Source organism: Abrus precatorius, unplaced genomic scaffold (assembly GCF_003935025.1).
Source record: "Abrus precatorius isolate BTA unplaced genomic scaffold, Abrus_2018 Scaffold4, whole genome shotgun sequence".
Lineage (NCBI taxonomy): Eukaryota > Viridiplantae > Streptophyta > Magnoliopsida > Fabales > Fabaceae > Abrus > Abrus precatorius.
The window spans coordinates 7,359,789-7,382,846 of NW_020874384.1; positions in this window are offsets into that span (position 1 = coordinate 7,359,789).

Genomic DNA, 23,058 nt, shown 5'->3' on the forward strand with positions numbered 1-23,058 from the left:
TTCTCTTCTTCTTCTTTTTCTTATAGATGTTCATGGTATTCTTAGGAAAAACTCCGTTCTAGAGTTAAATCTTCGGTTAAATCCTTGTAAAAGCTCTGTTTTGAGGTAAGGGGGCTCTACTTTATCATTTTGTTATGTTTATTACTTGTATTTTCATAGATCTTGTCATGTATGTGATTATATGTGGAATAATCCTTGTTTTATGAGAAATAATCGGTGAAAAGTGAATAATTGGCTGTTTATGTGATTTTATGATGAATACATGGTGAAAATGTGATACTATGTTAAAATAGGGCATGATAAGGTATATTGAGGATGGTTGATATGATTTTATGATTTTGTGATATGAAATATACAAAGAGATGGATGTTTCATGTTTGAATATATTGTGTTTCATGTAAAAATGATGTGTATTGTGAATATGCCATGGTTTGATGTATATGATGAAAAGTATGAGGAAATATAATGAAAAATATGTGTGAATATGAGAAATGACATATGTGAACATGTGAATATATTTGAAAGAGTATGAGATGGAAAAAGATATGATGTAAATAGTTACAGAAATACACTGAGAAAGTGGAAGATGGAGACGATATGGGATATCTTGGGGAAATGTAGGGTGGTGAGTGACATTCAGAATTGTGCACGGAATATTGTATTCGAATGCACCACATGGCCACACACTCGTTTCCCGACTTGACTCCTGACCATTACCTTTGCTAAGGGGCCGTCTATTGCATGTGTTGTATCCGTATTGCATTGGGCCATCCGACGACTATTTATATGGATGTGTAAGACCTCGGGATAGAGGCATTGGATAACTGTGGCCACAGGGTGCGGTAAGAGCGGTTAAAAGTAAAACAAATTATGAATCTGTGGAATATAATATGTGTTTGTGTATTGAGATGAGAACATGCTTTATATAACACTGTGATATGCAAATGCCATGATGTTTTCTTTAATCGTGATAAGATGTGTTTTGTGATGAATATGTGTGATGTATGAGTGGTAGGGTAGAGACTCACCCTTACACAACATTTTTCAGGAAAACAGGATGAATAGTACCAGGCTTACAGTGCATGGATGGATGAGAATTGCTATAGGACTTAGTTATTTTGAGTTATGTAATGGATAATTTCAGTTCTATAGCATTCTTTTGAAACAGTTGTAAAAATAATATTTCTCTTTGTTGCTAATGAAAATTTTAGAATCTTTGTTTTTCTAAAGTACTTATGAATTAACAAAATTTTACTCAATGAAACTTATATCATTTCATTGTTTCTTTCTCATTAGAGAGTTTTTGAAATTTTTGAAAGAAAAATTTATTTTACCATTTAAATATTTATGAAAATTTATTGTATATGAAGGAAAGAAATATAAGGTGTTACAAGTATGAATTTATGAAACTATGAATCTATGATGAAAGATCTATTCTAAGCTATGAGTTTATGAAACTATATTACTTTGAACTACTATGAACTCATTGAAATTGCTATGAAAAGTAGGAATAGTCGACCTAAGTGGCAACAGTGATGTGCCTTTGTGGCCGGGTCGTGACCCACTACAAACCTTAGCCAAACCTGACAAGGACCGCACATTCTATGGTTGTTGAGGTCCATTCCTGAAGAGACCCATCTTGGGCCAAACACCAGTGGTGTTCTACTAAAGCTAAATGCTGCTTCTATTCTATTCTACTGTGCCAATCTAAATGCAGGGAATGGAGTCCTCCGATCGCCTTACGACTTGAATCTATCTATCTATCTATGAGACTCTATGGTAAAATTTGGGCAAGTCGCAGTCATAGAGTGATGGGATCCCCATGCATCATTGCATACTATCGAAACATGAGAGACGATAATGGGTGACATTGAAACCTGCATTCATACATCATATGCATTACTACTAGGAATGATTGATTGATTGTGAAATTGGTAACGAATATGAATATTCTTTATTGCTCTACTATATTACTGAGTACTTGATGATGGTGAATGCTAATTGTTGAAAGTGCTTGTGTTTGTGACGCTGCCTTCCTTGGGGTATGGCTATTTGATTATTGTTTGTGTGTGGAGAACTCACCCCTTGGAATTGTGTTGTATTGTGTCGTTTTTCTCTTTTATCTATATAGAGGGACAAGAACAAGGTGAAGGTATGGACCCAACTTCTGAGGAAGATATCTATCACTCGTTCATCTCCTCACACTACTGGATGGATTGAAGAGAGCGGTAAAGATTCTGCTACTGCTGTTGCTGCTTCTAGTTCTTCTTCGCCTACTTCTACTGAGCGATCTGATCCGATTAAGGATTACTCCCCTTATGACTATTGCTTTTGTTCGATTATGTATTAGGGGAACTACTCTTAGGAAGTTGGTCTATTGATGCTATGTTATGTTTCGTTGTATTCAGATTATATTGACCGTTTTGTTTTATTAGATACTTGACGTTTCCACACACTTATGCTTAATCTATTGAGGTATTTTTAGATGTTGAGTTATGATGATCTTATATTATTATATTATTGAGATTGAGTTATGAAATTATGAGATGAGAAGCTTATATGCATATTAACTCTCTCTTTCTAGAAAAAGGGAACCTATACTTATATTTGTATGTGTGAAGAAAATTTTTTTTACCAGATTTTGGTGTTTTCTGAACTACTATGATATAGAAGTTGGTATAAGAGTTTAAGTACTAAAAAGGTCGCTACACGCAGCAACACGGATACACATGTGTGCCAACCCAGCCCATTTTAGCAAAGATATGGTCAGGAGTTTAGGTTAGGAAACGAGTGTGAGGTCTGTGGTGTCTTTTCTCTCTATTTTCATTAATTTTACACAATTATAGAAGAGCATCCACCACCCTTATTTCCTCCATATTTTTACAATCGTCTCTGTCTTCCACACCCCAGTATATCTCTTTAAATATCTATACTTATTCTCAGCATTTCTCATATCATTCTCATTCTTTTTCATATCGTTCTCATAAATTAACGTATCATAATACGTGAATCTTAATCATATAACTTAATATATTACAATATATGTATTGTGAGTACACCTTTTGATGTACCATAATACCTGTATCATAATCATATCTCTCAATTTGTTATGACTCACGCATTATAATCACACGTATCATAATTTCTCCCATCATGTTATATCATTCACTTCTATACATAATAGTCTCTTTTCATCCAAGAATATTCAAACATTTTTCATCATTAATATAAATCTACCAATTTCGACATCCATATTTACTATATCATCTAACACAAAAATATCATTAAACGATTTCATACCACACAAACTGTGCTAAAGGTCAGACATCTCTAGACTCAATCCAATGTACACGTTGTTTTAGTAATAATAAAGTCGTCTATCCTAAGGTCTAGCATCATCCAGTATTCACTATATTTTTATTATTCCAAAAATATCAAATAGTAATCTTAACTATCTCTGAACAATCACCGGTAAAATCCTCAAATTCCCCAAAAATAGTTTTGTTCAAAGTTTTTACTACAATTTATATTTATATAGTTCTAAAAATAATTAGGGGTTTTTGATGTCCAGCTCTTTATTCCTGTACTTTAGATTTTAAGAAAATATTAGAGTTATAGGTGTCTAATAGGAAAACTTAGTGTTTTCAAATCAAAATACTAAAGAAGAGTTAGGGTTTAGGATCAACTCGTCTTACCTGAAAATGGGTCTCTCAGATCGAGTTTTCCTAGAGATCTGAGGGAGAGGCACAACGTTCCGAGAGACGATATCGACTTAAGGGTTAAAGTTTTACAAAGCATACAACTTTAGATTGGATAAAACTAAGAAATAAGAATGAAGTTGGATAACCAAGCTCCAAGAAACTTACTTGGATCTGAATGATTGAACTTCCAAGCTTAGATTCGAAAGAAGATTAAACTTTAGAGGAGGATTTCTGAGAAGAAAGGGTGAGAGATTAGAGAGAACAGAAGAGAGGTCAAAACTTAGGATTGTAATCCAAATTTTCTGGGTTGAAGGCCCTTAAATACCCCTTAACTCACGATATTCTCACTACAACAAGCTATTTCTTACTACAGCGAGCCCTTCTCTCGCTGTAGCAAAAAAATTAGACAAAATTCCCCTTTGCTATCTATCGTTCTAGCTACAGTGAGAACCCCTCGTTACAATGACAGAATTCTGGCTACAGCGAGAGAGCATCAGAAAGCCTAATTCTGGATGCTCTTTCTCGCTATAGCAAGATACCTTGCACTAAAATTTCTATTTTTCTTTTCACACAAGGGCCACAAAATTGAGGGTGTTACAAATGATGAAGTACTTCAATTGCAGTACTGCTATTGAATATCATTCCCAATTTATAATGGTCAGATCCTTTCTTTTGAAATTGAGCAGCTTTATCATGTACCTTAACTAATATAAGCAAATAGTCAATACACTATTAATTATTGAACACTAAATATACAACACATACAAGCCTTGTATACTGTAGTTAATGTTTAACAAATTAATGAATAAAAAATTATTCATACTCATTCCAACACATACAACCAATGGTATATCGTCATTACTAACTCATACAAGAAATGGTAATTACATTTGACACACAAAATTCAGCTATTTACTAACAACACATCCAGTATGATTGCAAGAATTAAAGGAATGTCAACAACAATTAGAAAACCCGTACAAATGGAAAAACTTTTCAAAAATCCTTAAAAAATCCAATTACGGATAGTACACAATCCATTTTTTTATAATTTCAATAAAATTGAATTGAGCTCATGACTGAAGTTTAATGTCTAACAACCAAAACTGGCAAAGATTATGTCCAATTGATAAAATTATACCAGTTGTAACTTGTAGCTAAGGTGACAGACAGAGCATTTAAATACAATAAGGATTTCTGAAATAAATCTTACCCTTCATAGAGTTCTAATTCGAACCATTATCTTTGCTTTTGTTATCATACTCAAATCACACAACATTTAAACTTATACATAATGTTAACCACATAGCCACAAAGAGAAAATAGTGCAGGAAGAGAAGAATCAAACCTGAGCTTTTTTTCCCGATATGTTAGTGCCTATTGTGAGTAAGAATCTGAATCTAAATCCAAATCAAAATCAATAGTGGTGAAAAAGAAAATGCAATATGAGAAAAAGAAAAAACCTGATTAAATCCAAGATGGTTGATGGTGTTGTGAGAGTGGTTTAAGAGTCGTGAAGGTGTCGATGATGTTGTGAAGATGTCAATATAAGGGTGTTGACTAAGCTGCAAGGGTGTCGATCTAAGGGTAGGTGTCAAATGTGAGGATAACCATCAACTTTGAGGTTGGCCGTCAACTGCGAAGGTGTCAACAATAAGGGTGGGTGTCAATTTTGAGGGTGGCCATCAACTGTGAGGGTGTTGATATAAAGGCATCGATTGCAAGGGTGTCGATTTATAGGCGTCGATGGTGAGGGTGGGCGTTGTAACACCCCAAATTTTCCACTCTAATTTCTCTAAAAAAAAAAAAAAAAACATTAAAAAAATAAATGTGAAAATTTCTTTCCTTCTCTCAAAAATTCAGCAAAGCTAATTTCCTCATTTCCAAATAGTTATTTTGTATGTGTGTGCTTTGGCATAGTAGATAAATTAGATTAATTTTTCACTCCCTTTTATGGTTAGGAATCTTGTCGCCATGCACGTAAATTAAGTTAGTCTATATTACTTATTTCAAAATTTTAATATCACCTCTTATGATAAGAAATGTTGGCTAAACGATATCCTTAATTAGCTTCCAAATTACTCCTAACGTCTTATAACATGAAGAATAAATGGAAGCTTCTATTTTTTTTTCCACTGCATATTTAATCTCCAACTTATCTGGTCTTGATCAGGCTATTGTATAGACCAAGCACCAAATGAAGTTAGGTGAAAATAGATTTTTTAGTGTCATTTTTAAACCAAGCCACCCGTATAAACCCCTAACACCACGTAAATTAATTAGGTTTCACCAACTAGGATACAATCATGAAGTGCAGCGTCTTGGTACCAATATACAATTTTCCTTTTCATTCAATCAATTTTGAAGTTAGTCCAAGAAAAATTTCCTCGATCCCTACTTCTAAAATTAATGTTAATTAGAGAATTACCCCCTCCCTTACTCTTGGTTTTATCTATTGAAATTGCATGGACAGGCTCCAAATGTCATACCTTTTACTTACGCTTGTAAATTCGTAACATAGTACATAATGTCCAAATTTGAATGATGATAAGTAACCCAATTGTGTAGAGTTTTAAAACTTGCAGTCACTCTTTTCCACCTGCAATTAGTGCAGGACTGAACCTTTCTTGTTCACAGTAAAACCTTCCATTCGTTCATTAAAACACCTACGAGAACTTGCCTTAAGTAAAATTACAACTAGGCTTAAACTCCCACAACAGAAATTGAGTACAATCTTTAGGCTTCCAGTAGGAAACAATTCCATGAAAAACCTCCTCACAGTAACATAATGCACCAACTGATTTTAGCTTCAGACCTCATGCATGGAGAATGTAAAGGTGGCATTGTACTTAGGCTACATCTATCCATCCTTCACTCACAAAATTCTAACCTTTAATATAAGGCAAATTCTTGAATGTATTTTGCGGGTCAACAACATCTAGATGACTTCACAATCTTACGTAATAGAAGGTGTAAGGAAAGATAATTAGATGAATGTCCCTTTCTGTCTTGATTCCACCTCGCCAAATTTGCATGAAATAAATGCAAGTGACTTCATCTTTACATTGCACATGTAATGGCTCATAATCCACTTTAAATTGAGAGAATTTAGTGGCTGGTTTCATGTACTCTTATGTGTATAAAAAGAGGAAAGTGGTTGCCTAACCATTTCACATATTCTCCTTAGATTAAATGTTGAATCCTCACTTCTCTTTCACTATTAATATCTCTCTTTACATCCATCTTGCTTGTTGCTGCACCCTGTCCCGTCATTGTAGACTAAGCCACTTATGATGTGGAGATATTATCCTTTCCTGATCATAACCCAGAATTACCCAACTCTCCACTACGAATAAAGCTAAAGGAAACCAGCTTCTCACTCTCTACGCTTACTCAAACATCATGAACTCTTCCCTCTCTATTCTTTTCTCTTTGTACTAGCATCACATACTGGAAAGAAAATACCAGAGCTATACTGAGGCAAGTAGTCAAAAACATCAATGCTTCTTTGCACTTACATCTCTCTTTCTTATCCTTCTTTCCTTCTTCCATTTTTAGGTGATCATTTTCTCTACACCTCTGCCCTGCACTGTCAAAACTAAGCTATCACTGAGCCACCATCCAGCACATTCTACCTCTCTTCAGTCGAGTTACATAATTAATAAAAATCATCTTTCTAACAACATATCTTGAGCTCAAATCTGACATCGTTTGCCCCCTCAAACGTATAGAATATGTGAGCACCTTTATTTTTATGTTTTCTGTAGAAATAGTATAAACAAATAATTTTTACGCCCTCTGTACAGAGTTTTTTCAACTTAAAAATTTTATTTTCATAAACTATATGAAAATAGCTTTCCAACGCATATTTTTATGTTAATTTTGGACTTCGTTTGAATACCTTACGACATGAATTACAAAAATGGTACAAAGCTGATAAACCTGCGTGAACAGCAATAAAGTTTGATTTTTCTGCGCCTTCCGATGCATTAAAACTAAGATCCTAACAAAATTTTATAAACATTGCGTAAATATAAAGTTTTTTCAGTATTCTACAATAAGTGCATGGCTATTTCTAAATTTAAAAAATACTATCTCTTGACCATTTTGACTCAAAGGATTCTGATAAACTCCTCTCTGAATTAGGAACACAATGAACCAAGAAATTTCAAATTTTGACACTGAGAAATCCAAGAAAAAGAACCTGCCGACTACCTCACTCACCAAGGTAAAGGGGAAGTCCATTGTAAATTAAAAATCTATTTAATACTTTTTCTTTGATAAAATCTATGGTATGAGCAGTATAACATAAACTAAAACAATTTAACTAATAAGACCAAATACTTTTGAATTTTACCTTCAGATATGGTTAACAATGAACTTGAATCATATGTGTATCAATTTTACTTCTGCATATTCGTAAATAGTGAACTTTGTGCATGTGTGGCTAGTATATGTTAACTCTGACTCCGCTTGAAAGTGTTTAATACATTGATATGGTGGTATGTGACGTTGATGTGTTATGATTTTTACTCCTGCATGTTACCAAATCTAAATCTGATGAATGTACAGTACAGTAATGAATTTGGGTATGACAGGTGAATTTGTGTAAGCAGTATAATGTGTGTGTGTGTGTGAATTTTACTGCTATATAAAAGCCAATATAGAAGAAAACAAGTGTAAATAAGGTAATATTTAAACACTAACAACATCTGGGTGAATGAACGAACATAATCACATGTGGTTGTCCTCGACTGAAATCACGAGATTACACTTTAAGGACAATGTTAAATCTTTAATTTACTAGTAACGTGTGTGCCAGAGTAATTGGCTTCTTAATATCTGTTAATTGCAGTAAAAACAAATAATTCTTCTATTTTAAATATTACATTTTATGCAGAAATTCAGAACAGGAAGAGGAATAAAATTTCTCTACTTCCTCCCTAAATAATGTTAAACCATAACGTAGTTAAAAAGGACTTAAAAATGAATAAATCTCTCTGGCCCCTGTTATTTAGTCTAATGAGGTGGGAATAAATAAATTCTTGGTACAATGTTGTATGATATGCATCAAAATGCCATTGCATCACAATTAGTGATAGTAGGAAGAGATTGAGAAACAGATGATGACTTCAACATGCAAATATATTAATTACATATGATTGTATTACTTCTGTGTGAAGAGGATGTATCGAATCATCCACTTTTATATGTATGTACATGTCCTTTATTTAGATATTGTGTGAGATAGATGCATGATTACTAATTTTAGTTCTGTATTGATGAGAATAAAAACCATGTACATATGTTAACCTTACCTCCACATGCAGAATATATATTGATTTTGGATAAGTGTATATATTAATATTCCCCTTGTGTCAGTCTAAACTAAATATTTGCATGAAGACGTATACGTATAAGTTTTACTTATATATGTGAAGATTAATATATTAAGTATTGGTCTTCCTCTAATGACTAGTAAACATTGAATAAAACATATATATATATATATATATATATATATATGTGTGTGTGTGTGTGTGTATAGCCCACGTAACTGCAGAAAGGAAATATTGTACTCTTTTGATGAGCAACGAACATGCATGTGTTTAATTTTATGAGATGTTAGACTGAAATGAAACAAATTTGCAACCCCTGTAAGTAAAGTATTGAGACTAGATGTTTATACGACATACGCGGATTAGAATATAATCATGTAGGAGGAAAGAATACAAAATCAGTCATTTCCTTTACTTTCCTTAATATAGAACAAGGTTTCAACATAAGAGGTTAATAAAATAAATTGGAGAAAACTTGACAGATCAAATATAATATGTAATACATAGGTTCTACTATATGAAACTGATACATGCATGGATAGCATATAGAAAAGAATGAAACTAGGCAAAATTATAATTGATCCCCAGTGATGACTAATGAAATATACATAAACAATAAATCAAAATAAAAATAAAAATTAATTATATAAGGAATTCTAGAATCTAAATTTGGGATAAAAATCCCTAGACCCAAGAATAAATAAAACTAGTGTAGGATTCACCATAATTATTAAAATTATCATAGAGAAACCAAGAGCTATCGACTGAGCTAACAATAGATAAATCAGACTGTATCATGTGTGCAATATCCTTTCTCTTATTTTGATAAGGATGAATACCTTGGTTTAAATGCAAATAATGCAAGTGTAAAATTGTACTAAACTTCATGAATTGAACTGCATATGTGTATTTGCGTGGGCATAATCTTGGACTGAACTAAATGTGTATGAAAATTTGTTACTAAGTTGGATGGATTAACGACATTTGTTAGTGTGGATGACAGTCTCACCCAAATCCTTATTTTAATAAGTGTAATCTTGTTCAACTATTGAAATTGTTGAAAGTGTGTTAATTAACACGAATGTGCATAAGGATGTGCTTGAATATAGAATCCTCAAAGACGAGGAGAAAGTTGAGTAAACTTGTTACAGGAAAGACATGATAAAGGTTAAATTTTCATGCATCATGAGCATATGTAAAAGAAAGAATTGTCGAGGCTACAATTGGCACAATTATGGGGTGCTTGTGTTAGGTTCATAGCGAACCTTAGGGGTGGTAAAAAGGGAATGATCCAATTGCACAGAGTAGCTCACTGTGACTGGACCACGTCATCGCCAGCAAACCCTTGCCAATCTTGACGTGAACACCCGTTATTGGGGTCCTATTAAGTCCATTCCTAAATGGGACGCCTTTGCCGTGTATTGTTGACAAAGTGATATATGATTTTAATGTGTTTGGATGTGAAGTAGGGAATGGAGTCCTCTGACTGCCTCTGACGTTAAACAGTTATGATGATGATATTTTAAGTGATTGGGATCCCCATGCATTACATCATGTGACTAAACAAGAGAGAAACTCATAAATGACCTGCATCATGCATCATCCTACATATGTGACTGTTACTTAATGATGAATTGTTGAGGTAGAAAGACTGTGAATGTACATCTTGAATTATTGTATGGCTTGATTGTTTTAATTGAGTATATGGACTCACCCTCTTGTGTGTTTTGTGTATTTTTCTTCGGTTGTTTATTTGTTGCGTGTGTGGGTGTGTGCAGATAAACTGAGACTTAATCAAGGTATAGAACCTACTATTAGAAGAGGACACATGGCTTTACAATCCAGCCTAGCAATAGTGCACCTTTTATGTAATGATAACCTTGGGTCCAACTCGTTAAGTCGTCCTTTAAGGCACATGGTCGAACTCCTCAGAGCAATGCACTACCTCTATTTGAAATTCTTGTGATTACCACCCTTATATAAATATAGGGTGAGAACTGCTCTTAGATCTAAACAGAATTATTAAATATTTTGAGATATACTTTATGTACTATAAGTCTTAGTCATTGAAGCTGCGTCAAAAAGAATATTACTTTGTATTAAATAATTATGCAAGAATGCCAAGATGTTTTTATTAAGTAAAAATAAAATAAAATAAAAATACATTATGCACGTTAACTCTCTTATCTACCTCATGTAGTTTATCTACCCAAGCAAGCGTAGAGATGTTATATGATTGATGAATCCACACTTTATAGATATTTTGTTTGATTTTTATAAAGTTTTAATAGAAAAAAAATAGATTTAGAGGCTGTAAATAACATTAAAATCTTATTTAGGTAGAAAACAATAGCTTTCTTAATTTTTGTCTTATTTCCATTAATTTTTGTGAATATATTTTGCAATTTTGATCATTTCAATAATTGTGCAGGAAATTCTAGACAAATTTCATGAATTTTTGGCTCTTTGAAAAAAATATGAACTGAGAGTAACTACTATCAGATACCAGAGTAATCACTTCAAGGAGCTGGTTTCAAGAGATAGGCCAGAGTAACCACTTTCAGATATCAGAGTGATCACTCCAGAAGCCCCAGACCCCAAGTGTCCTGCGCGTAAACACTCTCAGAAATGGGAGTAATCACTCCAGAGACGCCCAGAAGGAAGTGCCCTGCACGTGTTTACTCTCAGAAATGAGAGTAATCACTCCAAAAAAGGAAAAAGCTAAAGTTGCTGCGCATTTTTACTCTCTTGTTTTACAGAGTGATCACTATGGGGCCATGTCAGACTTAGTATATATAGACTTTTAGAAATTAGGGTACGGGGGATTCATTTTTCCTTAGATTCTTTTGCCACTTTTAGAGCATTTTTGCAGAGCTTAGGATTCTTGGGTGACAGACAGGGATCCATTATAGGTTTTAATTTCCAATTTCCCTTTGATTCTCCTTGATTTTATATTAATGTTGCTTACGTTTCTACATTCCTTTCTTTCATTTGTGAAGCCCATCCATATGGAGGGCTAAATTCTCTTGTAATTCCTAGTCAACTCTTATGGTTCTTGAATTCTTGAGTTTAATGGCAATATTACTCTTTCTTTCCTTAGATTTATTAACCCCAATCTCTGAATGAAATGAAATTTGCATGAGGGGAACATTGCTTAATGAACCCTAAATTAACCAACGAAATTCTAATCTAAAATTACTTAATTTTGATTAATCTTTGAGATTGCTTAATCTTAGGGATAGAGAATTGGAGTCCATTAAGATGCTTAATTTTAATTGGGATACTAAAGTTAATTTTCGCTTGTTAGATTAACTTAATTCAAGGGAAAAATAGAGGATTATTGAATCATTTGAAAGAATAGGGATAGAACTCATTGATTGACTAGGGATTACTCTTTTTAATTGATTGAATTTCATTAGTTTACATTCTGTTCTTGATTAAAATCTAGAAATTGACAAACCTCCCCCCAATTTACTTGCTTTAAAATATATGTTTACACTTGTTCGATGTATGTTCCCAACCAAAAGTTCCTTGGAGATAACCTAGGACAACACCCTAGTATTGCATTTATATCTTGAATATTTGATGAGAATTAACGATAATCTTTGTGCATAACGAGTAGTGAAAAATCGTTCCATCAATGATACCTCGTGCATGAAGATATAAGGCACTCAGATGAGCCATTGGAGTCTATGTTTAGGGGCATTATTATGAACGATAAGTTTTCATTTCGTTTTGCAAAAAGATTTGTCGTCAACCTTCATCAAAATATGCAGAAAAATTAATGTAGTCTAGGATGCAAGTCTAGGTTGTCTCCAACGACTTTGGTTTGTACATACATTGATCATATTGTAAATATTTACTATAAAAGCAATTAAAACAAGGGGGTTTTGTGTAATTCCAATTTTAATGTAAAGGCAAGTGATGAAATTAATGAATCCAATCAATGAAATGAGCAATCCTTAGTTTGTTCATGTAATTCTATCCCTATCCCTCTCAAGATTCAATACTTTTCCTATTCCTTTGAATTAAGGTAACTCAAAGAGCAAGAATTAACCTTAACGTCCCATAAAAATTAAGCAATCTTCATGGGCTCCAACTCTTTTCCCCAAGATTACGCAATCTTAGAAACTACCTTAGGATTAAGCAAACTAAGCTAAGAATTTCATCAAAATGAATTAGGGTTAATTGAGCAATGTCCCCTAATTCAACCATTAATTCAATTCAAAGAATTGGAAAATGTAAATTCATGAAGGAAAGGGAGTTATATTGACATTCATACTCAGGAATTCAAGAATTCAAGAATTCATGAACTGACTAAGGATTACATGAAAGTTTAGCCCTTCATAAGGATGGGTTTTACAAATTCAAGATGAAAACAAGGGAAATTCAACATCATCAATGCAAGAATTAAAGAAAAATGAAGAGAAATTGTAAATCAAACCCTAAGATTGGCCTTGGCTGTCACCCAAGGATCCTAAGTTGTGCAAAATGCTCCCAAAGTGGCAAAAGAATCTAAAATTATGTAAAAAGCTTTGTACCCTAATTTCTCAAATCCTATTTATAGTGCAGAAATTTTCGCCCAAAGTAACTACTATGGTTTCATAATGATGACGTGCAACGCTCTATAGTGGTTACTCTCGCTCCATAGTGTTTACACACAAGTCCTGTGTTTTGGGCCTCTCTGGAGTTATCACTTTGGCTTCATAGTGGTTACTCTCGTTCCATAGTGTTTACGTGCAGGTCCTGTGTTTTTGGCCTCTCTGGAATTGTCACTTTGGTATCAGAGTGATAACTTTGGCTGCTCTAGAGTGTCTACTATGGTTCCATAGTAGCTACGCGCAAGTCTTGTGCTTTTTGGCCTCTCTGGAGTTGCCACTATGGGTTCATAGTAATCACTTTGGTCTGCCCTTCTGGATCTAGCTTGCTGTAGTGTTTACTATGGACTCCAAAGTGATCACTTTCATCTTAAACTTTCTCAAATGCTAAAAATCCATGGAATAAGTCTAGAAACTCCTGCACAATTATTCAAATTATCAAAATTGCAAACTATATCTATGCAAATCAATTTAATCTAACCAAAAATTAAGAAACCTATGATAAATCGACCAAAATGATATTTTTATGTTATTTACAATTCCTAAGTTTACTTTTTCTATTAAGAATCATCAAAATGACAAGTAAAAATCTAATAAAATGTGGATTCATCACATTACAGGCATCAACTTTGAGGGTGTTGATCTGAAGGCGTTGATTGTGAGAGTAGGTGTCAATTGTGAAGGTGGGTATTGATTGTGAGGATGTCAATCTGAGGGCCTGTACTGTGTTGTGATGGTGTGTAAGCCTTAACTCAATTTTTACTTAATTTATAAAAGTGCCATTAATGAAAATTGAATTCTCCGCATCTTCTTTAGGGAGAGTAATATATTTAAAAATTAAAAATTAAAAATTATTTTTAAAAATAGTTATTAAAACTTAAATTATCAAACAACCTTTTAAGTGTCTCATTTTCCTTTTTCTTAAATAAGTTTTGTATAATTATTAAAGAACTTTCCAATTATTCAGTGATATTATTTTTTATATTTTAATTATTCTTTTTCTCTTATAATAAACCCTTTTGGTCATAATTTTTACAATTTAAATTCTATTTTATAAATAATTTATCGTTTAACTATATTTCATCATTGTATTATTATACTTTTTTTTTCAATATTTAGTCACGGTCACCGTAGCTCTCCTCAACAAGTATATTAAATTTTAATCAAAGACTTTGATTTAGTTAATTGTATCATTGTATTATTATATTGGATTATTTATTTATTTTTAATTTTTAATAACTAGTTACTAAAATAATTCAAAAATTAAATGACTTTTTTATTTAGAATATTTTTTGCCACACAAACAATAGTTTCATATCTTTTAGGCACCAAACTTATTTATTTTATTTTTCAAATTTTGTTTCAGACAAAACTCTAACAAGATGACATTTCTCACTATTATTACATGTTTTTTTTTCCTGTAAAGATAAAATTTCATAATTTATACACATGACATAATCTTACAAGTTTTGTTTGCTGTAGAGGTGAAACTTGCGTAATTTAGATATATGGCATAATCCTACAAATTTTATCTTTGCCAAGGACAAAACTTTTTCGATTTTGACACATGGTATGATCCTAACAATTTTGTATCTTGTATAGACAAAACTTATTTCTCTGCAACACTTGTATTTCTCCTCTAGTTAAAGTGATGTAATTAAATTTGTTTATAATTAGTAAGATTGATTTGGGGAGAATAAATTTGCACAAATTTGACAAAAGTTTTCAAGTTAGTATTAAGTTTAATATTGTGTTTAAGATTAATTCTATATATTGTTAATATTGTAGTTTATTTTATTTGAATAAGTTTAATTATTATATGCATGTTAAAATAAATTGTTTTTTTTAATTAGCTAATATAAAAGATTTTGAAAAATAAAATTTTAAGTAAATTTGTATATTATATTGTTATTTATTGTTAAATTAACTTATCTTTGAAATAATTTAGTAAAATTAAATATAATATATTTGTATTGGCTAAATTCAACCATATAATTTGTATCCTATTAGTTAAATAAGTGTTATTATTATCATTGTATATTATAATTGAAGAATATTCGAAGAAAATAAGTTTGTAACGTATGAAGGAAAGGAAAAAAACGATAAGGATAAGAAGAGGGATAAGCTTTCAAGTTTTGAAAAGAAAGATTCATGAAAAATTAAATCTTAATTATAATCATAATGTTATATCTAGATTAATTTTATGTTTATTGTTGATTCAAGTGGTAAAGAATGCACCACATTAGATATATGTGATTATGAAGATATTGATTCCTTAATTAGTGCATACCAATAGCAAAGTATTATGAACACACAATTTTGTCTGTTTAAAATAATTAATCTAACCAATTTAAATATGATTTTTGGATGTGTGTTAGTCCAAAATAAAAATGATATTTTAAATAAGATTTCTGAAATATATAAATTTTAAAATGACATTAAGTAAAGGAAAGTAAAATTATGATAATTAAAATACTAAAAATAAATACATATAAAAATTAAAAATGGAGATAGAAGTTCTTTTTCAATATAAAGAAATAATAGAATGTTTATAATAAATTTGCCAATTTGTAACCAAAATTGTTATTTTACAATAATTAAAATATAAAATAAACTAGCTAACTAAAAAATATGAAAAATATATAAATAGTTTTTTGAGATATTTGTGAAAAAATAAAATAAAAAAGAGGGGGTAACTAAGATTCCATTTTTTCTCTCACACGTTTTCTAAAGACAGGCTCGACCCACAAACAAAAGGGACTAATGGGGTATGCTTTCGAGCCTTGGGGTTTTACATTTGGAGAGGCTTTGGAAGATCTTTTAGGTGGGGGACGCACATTTTCTCTCTCCATCTCTCTCAATTTTTTCTTTTAGATTGCAGAGGCGTTAATTCTTTCAAGTTCACGGGGCTCATGGGCTCTAGTTGAGAAAACTAAGAGAACTCTTTTAGAGAGGGATTTGCTCTCTAATCGATAGGACAAAAAAAGCACACACTGCAAAGAGGAGAAGATTCTTTCTTTTTCTTTCACTGGCTAAACCTCTAGAATATTTTTCCTCTCTTTCTCTCCCACAATTTTGATTGCCAAAATCACAAAGCACTAGGTCAATGCTTGCCAGGGGATTTTTTGATTAAGTACTTTTAGGTTCTTTTTCTTTTTGGTATGCTTCTCTTGTTAGGCTTTTCAATTTTTCTCTTTCTCTCTTGAGTAACGTCTTGATTCTTGCCTTACCCCTTAATGTGTTATTGGTCCTTGTTCTTTTCATCGCACAACAATTAATTTCTTGTTTTTCTTGAAATGACTGTTAGATTCTAATCTTGAGGTTAGTTAGTCTCGTTGCTAATTATTTGAGGTCATATCTAGAATATATGTTCACAATATTATGTTTATTGTTGTAATATGTGCATCTAAATAGGCATGAATTTTTGGGGGTATTTTTGTTACTTCTTTCCTTCCTTTCTTTTTTGTTTGCTATGATTGTGCATGACCAATCAAGTTTATAACTAGTTCCTAACTTCAAAGCATTTTAATTATGAGTGAAAGATTTGTGTGCACAAGACGCCAATGGTATACCTCTCCTTTGAATTTGATATTCTAGGTAGTGGCATCTCTTTCTGATGAGTAATATTTTTATCCTATACTTTTAGCTTTTCTGTGAGTCAGTTGGCTTTTATATGTGCTTAATGATTAATTTTGACTATTTTAATCCAAACTTCATTAATTAAGCTTTATTAGAAAAATCTCCTTAATTTCATTACTTTGACTATTCTAACCTTTATTCATTAATTCTGTAATATATGTTCCTAAGGTAAAACTTTTGAAGAGATTCCAATTTTTGTAGAAAGTTGATTCATAGATCTTTAATTTTATATATCATTTGTAAATTTTGGATTTTAGACTTGGAAGTTAAGAGCATTTAAAGTTGATATTGATTTGCTAACAGAAAATGATTACTTTTGGTGCAGAAAGTGATGTTTCCAGAGGCATTAGAGTGAAATCATTGTGCACGTAATCACTTTCCTCACAAAAAAGTGATCACTTTCCTCACAGAGAATATCTCGCTACAGCTGTAGCGAGAGTGTTGTGACCAGAGGGTGTAACACCTTAAATTTAATTTCAGATATCAAATTTCAGAAAATTGAGAAAATAAAATTTCATTCAAAAAGGTTTTTCCTATACATAGTTCGTCAAAATATTCAAAATAAGGATGAGTTACAACTTGCATCAAATCATTGCTACAAGATTAATTCAATTACATCAGAGTTCAAATAAATTTATAATCTTATAGCAGTTTCATCCATCCTTCACTAAGTCCGCTGCTGATCGTCTTGGTCACCTGAAAAATAAATGTAAGGGTGAGTACTTTACACTACTCAACACACACACAATTAAATATAGAGTCTCACCTCACACATATTTTGCACGATTCATAATAGATTTTACACAAGTATAATTACAAACAACAAGATTCAACAATTTATTTCAATTCATGACCGATGCACTCACGGCACCAAAACATTTTATACGCGTGCACTCACCACACGCAGCCACGCTTACTGTGGTATTGTGATCACAGATTCACATCATGAACAGTCGTTGGTTACCCCTGCCTCACAGATACCGCGTGGGCAGTCATAAGTCGCTCGACAAAGGTAGTGGTCAGAGGTCTAGTCAGAAGGAGAGTGTGTAGCCTATGGTGCACCTATGCTCACTGTTGGTGTCACCACCACTCTCTCTTTCCCATGGTATTTCTACCGTCCCCATCTTCCACACCTCCAGTGTATCACTTAACCATTTATAGCATCATTACAACGACATTTATCATGCTCCATTCATACACATTTCCAATTATACACAATATTCATGTCCGCATACGGCACTCAGGCCCACATTTATTCACATTATATGGCATTCAGGCCCATACTCATTTACAGCACATGGCACACAGGCCCAAATTCAAATCACTAATCGATGGCATTTCACAATACAGAATCACCCACGACGGGTTCAACTATCTCATCATTCATCACATTATTCATCACACAACAATTTTCATCAACACATATTTCCTACCCTCTACTATCTCAGCCACATTACAATATAAATAATAAATCATACACAATGAGATAGATAGAGTCTCCCTTTACTTTGGATTGAAGACTCACACACGAATCAACGATGAAAAGGAACCTCCACATGAATTTTGCCCCTAAAACACATAGAAACTCTATGAGAACCTAAGGAGAACTGAGAAAACAGCAAGTGGGGATGAGAAATCATAAACCCTAACCATGGAAACTCACCTCCAAGCGTTCCCAACATGAATCCAATCTTCAATCTAGCTCAAGAACGGCTTTGGAGGCAATTTAATCAGTGGAATAGGGTTTGGGATTGAGAGGATCGAAGAGATTTTGAAGAAGAAAGATGGGAAATGAATTTCCCAACCCTAACCCCTTCAAATACCCTTCTGCTTGCGACACTCTCGCTACAGGGAGACACTCGCTGTAGCAAGGTATCTCTCGCTGTAGTGACACCCTCTGTCGCTACAGCAAAAATATCAGAGAAAACTACACCTTGGTTTCTGCAGATTCCCGCTACAGCGAGAGCCTCTCGCAACAGTGAGACTGCACCCAGAAATGCAATCCAAACTGTTGTTTTGTCGCTACAGTGAGAGACCTCTCGCTACAACGACAAGGCGACTGTTTCACCCCTTTTTCCCATTGCTTTCTCGCTACAACGAGAACGACATAGTTTCATGCCTCACGTCCAGAGCCCTCTTGCTACAGAGAGAATGCCCAACAGCAGCATCCACACTTAGCTTGTATACACATGCACACACACACACACACATAGATATATATATATATATATATATATTCAATCTACTCTAGTCCAGTCACAATTCACATTATATTCCAACCACACTATACGAACTTCTCACAATCATATTCATACAAGTCCACATCATTACACACATATGCACATCATCCTCATGTCAATCAACACATCTCGTAGGGTAATCTACACATAAATATATATATATATATATATATATATATATACTTTAATAATTAAATAATATTACAAAATTTGGGGCGTTACAATAAGGATCCAAAGTTAAAATTCTCAAATCCAATAAAAGATAAAAGGAGTGATCTCCATACCATTGGCCATGAAAAAAAAGGGACGAAGAGGTAACAAATAGCAAGCCCTCAGCAAGCCAATTTTCCAGACCCATGTTCCAAGAATGTGACAGGGTCACATGTAATACAAATGCCTAACACCCACAATGCTTAAATCTCGTACCCTCATAGCTCACTTTATCATGATGTTAGAATTTAAAGAACTTTCAATTCTCTTCTAGAATATTAGAAGAGTTGGTAACTGGAGGGGGCAAATGCATGTCAAAGATCTTATTAGTAGATATCAACCTATGATACTTGTTTATGAGACTCACATTGAAACTTCTCAAATTTAGAAGAAAGTGGGTTATTTACTAGTGTCAATAATTGAGGTCTAACAATACTTAGGTGTTTTATTGGTTCTTGCTCAAGAAAATAATTAGTAACCTTATGATCACTCATATTAACCCTCACTTTATCATTATTTAAATAGTGATAATGGACAAAGAATGACACTACGCTTGTGTTTATGTTAGTCCTATGACCACCAGAAAAGAAGAGATGTGTAAGGGGTGTTCATGCCAATTCTTCTACTCTTTGGAGACTTTAACGAGGTGCAATTTCCTTTGAGTAAAAAGGTGAGATTTATTCATACAGCAAGACTATGGCATTCAATATTAGGCTTAATGAGTGTCGCTTAACTAATATTCCTTTATTAGGTTGCGTATTCACTTGACATAAGAATTGTAATTGTCAATACATTCTTTCAAAGAAATTAGACGAAGGTGTCACAAATCTACCTTGGTTAATGATCTTTGTTGAAGCCTTTGTGCAAATACTTACTCTTTTGCACTTTGGTTAATGATCTTTTTCACTTTCAAGTAGCCTGGATAGTTCACAAAGTATGATTCAATCATTTCTAAGGTTAGAAAGGTAGGTAAAATCCCCTTTTATCACTTCAGAAGGTTAGAGAGGATTCTATCATTTTCAACAATGAAACCTTTGATAATATTACTCAAAACAAAAGAAATATTGAAGTCAAAATTAGCGGGATTCAAAGATGGTTAGAAAGGGTTGACTTGGCTTATTTAACTCATCTTGAAAGGTAGCTACAATATAGGTATAAAAAAATTCTTTTTTAGAAGGCACATCTATGCTACAAAAAATCCAAAAAGAATTAGATTAAACTTGGAGACGTAACATCTTATTTTTTTCATGCTTAAACTATGATTAGAAGGAGAAGGAATAAAATTCATAGTCTCACTCTTCCTAATGGTATATAGTGTTTTCATGATTTTGTCACATAAAAAATCTCATAAGTTCTTTGTGAATCTTTTTTATGATTAGTCTTATGTTTTCATCTAGATAATATGCTAACAATCACACCTGATGATGTTTTCAATTTGTAGTAGCCTATAACAAAAAAAGTGGTCTCCCTAGCTTTCCATGTTATGCACTCGTACAAGACTTCTAGACTTGATGCATTTCAAACAATCTTTTATAAACAATATTGACATAAAGTGGGTAGCAATATAAGCAAACTAGTTAGTGGATCGTCATAGCAATTTCAAGAAATTCTGACCTCCTTTAAAAATCATAGTTTGGGCATGAAAAAATTGGATCAACAATATTGGCATGAACCACTTTTTCACCCCAAAAGTGGACTGTCTTAGCAATTTGAAAGAATTCTTACCTTTAGCCTCTGCAATGTCATTTACAAAATCATTACAAAGGTGCTTGTTAATAAAATTATTAATGACTTTGTTGGACCTTGATCAATTGGATTTTTATAACCTTATTTCCTTTTATTCCTAACTCATTAATCCTCTTTTGTGCCTAATTGGTTTGAATTGGATCATTTCATGATGTTTTAATTTTATTTGGGCTTTATTTAATTTTTCCAATATTTGACAAATTCTGATACTGTTTTGTTTTCTAGACCATATCTTGAGTTGTAGAACCCATTTCATTGTGATTCTTGATTTGTAGGAAAGCTAAGAGAAAGGCACACAATTCTTATGAGAGGTCAGAACCCAATTCTGATGATAGAAGCTGAAACTGGGCCTGGAAAAAGTCAGAACGTTGCAGTCGCGGTTTCTGACCTTGGTGCAGTATTTGGGCCATATCTCAGTCCACAGATGTCTGTTTAAGCCCATTCCAGTTGCGTTTTTAAGCTAACATCCAGGGCTACAATTTCTCTTCAGATCACAAATCGAAACGGACAGATATTCACGGCCAAAAATGCCACACAATATCTTCTCGGATTCAGCATGGATGCTGAGCAACAATTACAAACATAACTCTCCCTCAAGAATTTGAATTTGAACAAATAAGAATTCCAAAGACAGCTGTTGAGTAGAGGATTAATGTAATTGAATAATTATTAATTAGGTTTTATGTTTTGACCCTTAGCAACCTATATTTAAATTAGGGCAGCAGGTTACGACGAGGGACGTTAGGTTAGATTAGGTTTATGTTTTAGGGTTTTTGTTTTCTTCCTCTTTTTCTCTTCCCTTTTTACTTTTCGCTTTCCTCCATTAATGGAGGCTTATACTTTCATCTAGTCCAAGGATTGAAAAAGGATTGAGACACTCTTGAGGATTGGTTTCGCAATTTATTCAACAACAAATTCGGTTTCATCTCTTCCTTCTTTCTCCTTTTGCTAATTATGATTTCGAATTGAAGTTCTTTGTTTGGATTGATAATTGTGCAGTTGTTTAATTATATATTATTCGGTTGATGTATGTAATTAATTCTTGAAGGAATATGAATTAGATTTTCAGGTTTGAGATCTAAGATTAATGGCATTGGTGAATTAAATTAACGCAAATCGATTAGGTTCTAGAGATTTATGAACTTTGAGCGAATTGTGTGTTAATCGAATACATGAGGGTTCTTGTGTGAATGCTTAATTTGAATTGAGGTTTCATTCAAATTTAATGTTAATCACTAATTTGTTGGTTGATGCATCTTCTTGGAATCCGCTGATAAAGTGGTCATAGTTCTTCTAAATTCTTGGATTAGAGTTTTAAATTCTTGTTAACTTTTTATTCTAATCAGTATTATTTTATAAATCAAACCCCATCTAAATTTATAATCGTATAACATTATCATCATTGGGAGACGACTCGGATTGCACCTCATACTACATAATTTTTATGCAATTCAGTTTTTAATAATTTGTCCGAGCGCGACACTCGCGATCAAATTTTGGCGTCATTGCCGAGGATGATGATATTATTTGATTATGAAATTCTGTGTTAGTGTGATTGCATTGCATATTCTGTGTTGCATTTTAC